We start from the raw sequence: 8302 nt of genomic DNA on the forward strand, positions 1-8302 counted from the left end.
TTTTCCCTATTAATATCTGATGAAGTCTGCTTGCCTCTCAATACCCAGCTCAGGTCACCTCCCTTGGTGAAGCCTAAGGCCTTGCCTCACCTCCCCCATGTCTTAAAGTATCTTGGCCATGCCTGTGTCTCATTCATTGCCATGTGAATAACTGCACTCTGCAGTATGAACTTCTTGAATGCTTGGACTTTTATTTCGTCTTTATAGCCCAGCTTCTAATATAATGCCTGATGTATAAAGGTACACAAATATTTATTAAATTACATTTCAAATGGGTTCCAATTTTTTTATCAGTTTATTACATACTGTGGTTTTAGATTCATAAGATGTTAAGAACTCAATCCAGAGAGTCATGTACAGAGAGGGGCATGACTGGAACCAAGCAGTACCCTATGGGGCCTTCCCGGGACAGGAGCACCCCCTCTGCCCCATCCCCCTTCCAATGTCCTCCACCTGCCTCTTGCTTATAGAAAAATTTTAGCCTCCTAGGCCTTCCCCGAGTTCCAAATAATAATTCAATCAGAGAAGTGAGAAAATGCAGAAACAAAGGAAAACAGTCAAGCAGGACAAAATAATAATAGTTTAGCCATTAAACAAAGTCAAGGACCTTTAGTTCCTCCTCAAGGGCTATAGATAATATCCTGAGCCATGTCCTTTGAGCTGTTTTGCAGACGCTGAAGCCCCCACCAGGTGGAAGAAGTTAACTGTATGTTGACCACAAGCACATAGACCCCAGACCAACTGGAACCAGAAGGTTGATGATCTTGACTCCCAGTTACCTCACCACCACCCAGTCAGAAGAATGTCCATGAGCTGATTTGCACCGTGCAATGCTCTCTCGCTCACCCTGTCCTTAGAAACCGTTCCCTGAAAGCCATCGGAGAGTTCAGGCCTTTTGTGCGTTAGCTGCCTGGACTCCCTGCTTGGCTCCTGCAATAAATGCTTCACTTTCCTTCACCACGATTCAGTGTCAGTAGATTGGCTTTTCTGCTCATGGGAGAGTGGACTCAAATTTGGCTGTAAATCACCAGGCCTCTTAGCCGGGAACTTCCTCTCCCCATCTGCTTTTGATTTGATCTCCTGGGGCTAGAGAAGTTGAAAAGCAACTTTTCTAGCCTCCCCAGCTGCCAGAGATTAGCCTGGATGATTTGACTACTGGGAAGGGGGAAATGCTGGACCCATCCCCCCGCTGGCCAGATAGCCACTGAAAATGAGGCCAAGCTGGAGTGGGCAGCAGTGAGGCCTCTGTACTTGAGGAATTTGAATACAGAGAAAGGAGCCTGGAGAACTGCGAATTGTTTTCACTTAAAACTTGTACACGTATAGCTGATTCCCTTTGTTATACAGCAGAAACTAACACAACATTGTAAAGCAATTATACTCCAATAAAGATGTTAAAAAAACCCAAAACTTCACACTTGCTTTACGGGGCGGAGCAACAGATGCAGGCTGTATTGGGGGCACCTTACAAAACCCCACTTCACTTTGCTCAGTCTCGATTGCCCACTCGGCTGGCCTCCGAACTTAATGTGTATGGTTCCTTAACCGCGTTGCGTCCAGCTCTTCAGAGCCGTGCTGTGAGCAGAACTGAGTATCCTGAGGGTGCAGATCTGACTTTAGCTGGGGGTGGACCAACTTCTCAGCTGGCTCAGGGACCCCGAGTGGGCCTATGGGAGAGTGGTGAACTGTATTTCACATACAAAAGGTCTTCCGTACAACCCACCACTGCGCCCAAGGCCAGGGTGTGCAGCCTTGAGTTTCAGGACTTTTCTGAGTCTAAATTTAGGTACCTTGAAATGTTAAAGCTTTCTGATGCTCCAATCAACTCTGTCTTGTGCCCAGACATCAGGGGAACTTTTCTGCTCTCAGAAGAAATAGCTTCTCCCCGTATGTCATGCTGAGCTCACATCATCATGAGATGACTCCGTGAAATGTACAAGAATTTTTCTAAAAATTAGCTGGATGTGTTTGTATGTGAGCAAGCATGTTGTGATCTCTATGTCCTCTATGTAAATAATTGCAATGCAAGCTTCTTAAGTATTGAAATGCTTCTATTTTTTCCTGGAGGAAGGCTTCATATGTGTATCCACATTTTTAAGTTCTGAAATCTGATTTTTTCACACCTTGAGATATACCCAGAGAGTTATTTACTGCCCTAAAATTTCAAATCTAACAAAACCGCCTTCATTTAGAAAGTGTTCATCTATGCCTCGGAAATCCTCAGGAGGAGAATGAAAGTGACACTCAATGAAGTCGAGCTTCTATTGCGAGGAATACTTTTTACTCTCGTTCAAAGACTTTTGAAAAACTGGAATATAAACATGATAGAATTGCAGTTGATGCAGGGAACTCTGCATCAGATACTCCATCTACACATGATGAAATTGAAAGCGTTGAATGCAAGCTGGCAATGCTCTTTGAAACAAAGCTGTAGCTTGCCGTCCATGAAAAGATTATGGTTTGTGCAGAAGAAAAAGCTTTTCAAAAAACACCTCCTCAAAGTTGTCAAACAAGAGATGAGATTATTTGAAATTAAGTCAAAGGAAAATGTTTGGAGTCAGTTTATGAATAATTTCACCATCATCCTTCCCATGAAGAATCAAAGATTTATCAACAGCTGGAGCACTGCACCAAAGTAAACTCTCATCATGACACCATAGTTTTTTTAATGTGAACTTAACTTTTAAATAATATTTAATTTCCAACTTCCATGGTTGATAAAGTTTTTCCTTTTATACAGTGTTTTTGAGTATTACTTTATGCTATTAATTATATTGTTAGTAAGTGATTTTAGAATAACCAAGTATGTTTAATAAGCGTACTTTTAAAATTTCCATTTATAGTTGTCTTAGAGTATATTTAATTTTTTAGTTGTCACATATTAAATATTTGGTATCATTTTTTATTTCACAAACTCTAGCTACATTAAAGAACAGAAGATGCTAAGATCAGTACTACTATTTCAATGTTATACAAAATAAATACCAAATTGCTGATATTAGCATTTTGCTTTGGTACTGTAATCACCCAATAATAAAACAATAAAAACCCATAATCAATATGCACGCAACACACACACACACATACACATAAATAAACAATCATAGAGGGACCTTGAGGGCTTAGGATTTCTATATCTCTGTCCCTTATATTCCAGTTTCAACCATTTGATTAAATTGAATGCTGAAAATTGTTCCTAAAGCTTACCAAAATTAGGGCGATTACTCCAATCTGGGTAAAACTGTATTTTGGTTTCCCTTGTGTCGCAATGACATGGAATTTGCTGGACTTCAAGCTGGCCAAGTTTCCCTGTTTGTTTTGTCTCTTAGTACATGCAGTACAAGCAGTAAATCAGACATGACAGATTTCCTCCCTGCCTCTGTCTAAGATTGGGATTCTTCCATCACCAGCGCAGTGCCTTTGAGCTGGACCAGATCACTGGGTGCTGACCTCTGAGATGTTTTCCCTTCCCATAGCCAACTCTGCAGCACAACTCAGGTCCTCATTTCAAGAGGGGCCTGGGTTCTGATTCCCTTCTCTGAACTTCCTGGAGGATCCTCTGGGACCCATGAATATCTAATGAGAACTCTTTCAACCCATTCAGATTAGGTTTCCCCCTATTCTTCAACAATAACATAAAAGGCAAAAAAGTATAGTTTCTAAACAAAGAGAGAATTTTTAATAGGGCATTTGCAGGTATGGTAAAGTTTTCTTGTCTAGTTTCAGGTTCTCAGCCTGTCCCTGGGGAGAGAGAACCTGCTCACAAGTCACAGTTAGCCAGTGATTCAGCCAGGATCCCACCCAGGTCTAGCTGCCTCGAGAGCCCCTGTTCTTTCCACTCTATTCCTGAACTGCAGCAGCATCAGAATCCCCTAGAGGGCTGGGTCCCAGTCCCAGAGAGCTGGAATGAGGCCCACAAATGTGTATTTCTAATAAGATCCCAGGAGATGCGGGTCCTCAGACCACACCTGGACACCTACTGCCCCATATAGTGGTACCCCAACCTGAGGGGGAGCTTGTTATGAAAGCCTCAAGAACTACTTCCAGGCTATTCTAATGTAGGTGATCCACAGGCAACATTTGGGGAAAATTACACATTGCTAGCAGTGGCTACATGCAAGTCCGTAGTAAATGTAATTCCAAATAACATGGGCAAAATACAGTACTAAACAGAAGTTTAAAAATAATTAGAAGTGAAAGACAGGGAACAATTAATTTTACATGGACAGTGGTAGGAACCAAAGATGATTTTAATGGGAAGGAGGCATTGGAGCAACATATTTTGCAGGGTCCAGTGCAAAAGAAATCTGGGGTCCTTTGTTCAAAAAGCAGGAAAAGCATGTCATTAATGGTATTAAGCTTATAAAGTTTTTTCCTTTCTCAGTCTCTCAACTTGTCATGGTGTTTTTTTATTTGCTATTTAATGACATCCTAAGTAAAGAAAATATTTTTAATTTTAAATTATTTATATATATTTTGTCATTCGTCTTTATGTGTGCAATGACAGTTAGATGCAAACTTAAAAGCATTTAATTAATATGCAGAATCACCGACATTATACAGTTCATATTTTGGAGATTACCAGAACAGTAGAAATGCTGCACAAAACTAACCAAACTATTTTAATTTCATTTCTTGATATATGCACATTCTACCAACACTCTCTCTCTTCAGCTTACTGATGAGTAAGGAAGTAAGGACTAAAGGAAAAGGAACTATGGATTGCCCTGTCTTGCCTTTTTTTTTTTCTTTAGGTCATTATTTTCAGCTCAAGTGGTTGGCTGATCAGGGAAATAACATGAGTAAGAAAGGATAGGATAGGATTCCTTTGTCATTCCTGTTTCTTAGGACACCATTGCCTTCTTTCTGTGTTGGAAGCATGTTCTGGTTAGAGCAGAAAGCATGGCTTCTCCAGGCTATCAACATCCCCACTTAGTTGTAGAGGTAACACTCTTACATTGTACTCACTCACCTGGAAGTTTCATGCACGCTGAGCCCGCCAGAGTTCTGTGCTCAGGGGGCACTTTGAACACTACATGCGAATGAGGCAGCAGGGAACAGAGGCACCCACACTGCATGCATCTCAACCACTCACGTGCATATGCCACTGTTCCATCAGCCTTCACTTGCAAAACCTAAGTTCAAAGATACAATTATTAAGTATTTGTTGTTGTTGTTCTACAACTTGCTTTTTTTAAAAAATTGAAGTATAGTTGATTTATAATGTTGTGTTAGTTTCAATTGTACAGCAAAGTGATTCAGTTATACATATATTTATACATATATATTCTTTTTCAGATTCTTTTCCCTTATAGGTTATTACAAAATATTGAGTAGAGTTCCCTGTGCTATACAGTAGGTCCCTGTTGCTTATCTATTTTATATACGGTAGTGTGTGTATGTTAATTCCAAGCTCCTAATTTATCCCTTCCTCCTTTTGCCTTTTGGTAACCACAAGTTTATTTTGTCTGGAGGCCTATTTCTGTTTTGTACATAAATTCATTTGTATCAGTTTTTTTTTTAGATTCCACATATAAGCGATATCATATATTTGTCTTTCTCTGGCTTACTTCACTTAGTATGATAATCTCTAGGCCCATCCATGTTGCTGCAAATGGCCTTATTTCATTCAAGGCAGAGACAGCAGTGCATCTAACCATCACGGGGCTCTTCTGAGTGTGGTAACCTGAGCAATTGCACAAGTTACCACAAAGCTGGCTCTGACTTGGGTGTTTGAATGAGGAGGCATAAAATGGGAGGGTACGAAGGGAATTCCAGTCTGAGAGAATCAGGTGGGGTGGACGGGGGTGGGGGGTTGTGGGTGGAGGGTGTGGGAGAGGCACGCATTCAGTACCATAAAAATGGAAGGGAAGGGCTTCCCTGGTGGGGCAGTGGTTGGGAATCCGTCTGCCGATGCAGGGGACGCGGGTTCGTGCCCCGGTCCGGGAAGACCCCACATGCCGCGGAGCGGCTAGGCCCATGAACCATGGCCGCTGAGCCTGCGCGTCCCGAGCCTGTGCTCCGCAACGGGAGAGGCCACAACAGTGAGAGGCCCGCAAACCGCAAAAAAAAAAAAAAAAAAAAGCTTAAATTCATACATAAGAATAAAAATAAATGTGAGGTTATTTTATTTTTATATGCTATATTTTCTCTCAAAAGCAAGAAACCTCATGAAAACTGTATATGTTATTGATCCGTGTAATAAAAGTAGCAGAAGATAGTTTTCAGGTTTCGATTGTCTAGAAGACATATTAGTTTCTTTAATAAAATTATAAAGAAATATTTCCACTTGTTTGTTAGTTTTCTATATGAAACCACGTTTCTTAAATCATATTGTTATGACTCTCTCTCTCCCCTTGGTTATGACTGTGAAGTATTGAGGCCCAAGGCCCAGCCTGTTGGGGATGGTTTTGTAACATAGCTAATATTTTGTGAAAGAGTGACCTCTCTTTGCTTTTCAAATTACTATCATATGAGCTAAAATTAGGCCTCATTTTTACTTGTGTGATCCAAACTAGGAGAAAATTCTTATTAAGCTCCATTATCAGACTTTATATAAAAATACATTCCCTTTTTGTCCAGAGATTAGACATTGTATTTATAGATTAAAATAATATAAGAATTCAGTATTTAATATTTCAATATAAATTTAAAATATTATGTCAAATACTTTGTTATGTGTCTTTTAATATACAAAGTTGACATGTTAGGGTTCAAAACTAAATTCTAATATTTGAGATGAAAGTGTATGTTGTAAATTTTTACCTTTTAATATTAAATTGAGATTATACAAGTAATTTATTAGTCCTTACTCACTGCAAAAGATGCAAACAATACAAATAAATAGCGGTCCTCCCTGAAAATACCCCTCGAGAGGTGACAATTATTATCAGTGTTATAGGAATAATTTAAATTATTTTCTTTGCATTTATATCATAATGTGCATATAGAAACTTGGACTTTTTAAAAAATATAAGTGACGTTATTTCGTGCTAACTGTTCCGAAATTTGCTTTAACTTTAAACTATCAATGTCAGAAAATTCTAAGCAGGTATATACGTATATACATAGATCTAACATATTCGTTTGACTGCTGCCATACTCAGATGTTTCATTGTTCATTTATCTCCTTCCTAATAACATTTTGATTATTTTCAATTTGTCACCCTACATACAATGCAATAATAAACAATCTTGCCCATGGGTATTTTCAAAGATACAAAGTAAAAATATTAGAACTGATAGGTCATAAGAGATGTACTTAAAATTTTTTATAGATCCTGTCATATTACTCTCCAAAAAGACTTTACCACTTTATACCCATGTTCCAATATCCAAAACTTGTTATTTTGAATCTTTTTAAGTACTGGCAATCAAGTGGGTGAAAACTGATATGAGTTTTCTTAGGAATGCAAGGAAAGACTAATATTAAAAAAATCTACTGGACTTCCCTGGTGGCGCAGTGGTTAAGAATCCCCCTGCCAGTGCAGGGGACATGGGTTCGATCCCTGGTCCGGAAGATCCCACATGCTGCAGAGCAACTATGCCCGTGCACCACAACTACTGAGCCCATGTGCCACAACTACTGAAGCCTGCACGCCTAGAGTCTGTGCTCTGCAACAAGAGAGGCCACCACCATGAGAAACCCAAGTACCACCACAAAGAGTAGCCCCTGCTCGCCGCAACTAGAGAAAAGCCTGTGCGCAGCAACGAAGACCCAGTACAACCAAAAAATAAATAAATAAAATAAAATAAAAAATCTATTGATAAAATTACCTATAGTAACAGAGGAGAAAATTGTACAATACATGTGCATTTGATAAAATCCAATTGCTTCTCTGTGGTGGTTAAGTTCATGTGTCAACTTAACTGGGCCATGGTATCCAGATATTTGGTCAATATTCTAGATGTTTCTGTGAAGGTACTGTTTTAGGTGAGCTTAACATTTAAGTCAGTAGACTTTGAGTGAAGCAGAGGACTCTTCTTAATGTGAGTGAGCATGATCCAATCAGTTGAAGTCCTTAGGCAAAAAAGGCTGGCCTCCCCTGACGAAGAAGACATTCTGTCAGCGGACAGCCTTTGCACTTGAGCTGTAGCATCAGCTCTTCCCTGGGTCTCCAGACTGCCAGCCTCCCCTGCAGATTTTAGACTTGCCAGCCTCCCTAATCACAAGGGCCAATTCCTTAAAATAAATAAATATCTCTCTCTCTCCACACAGACACACACACGTCTGTGATACACATGCGTGCATCTAGACAAACACATACAGAGACACACAGATACTTACACCACTTGTACAGGC

Source organism: Orcinus orca, chromosome 6, assembly GCF_937001465.1.
Source record: "Orcinus orca chromosome 6, mOrcOrc1.1, whole genome shotgun sequence".
NCBI classification, from domain to species: Eukaryota; Metazoa; Chordata; class Mammalia; order Artiodactyla; family Delphinidae; genus Orcinus; species Orcinus orca.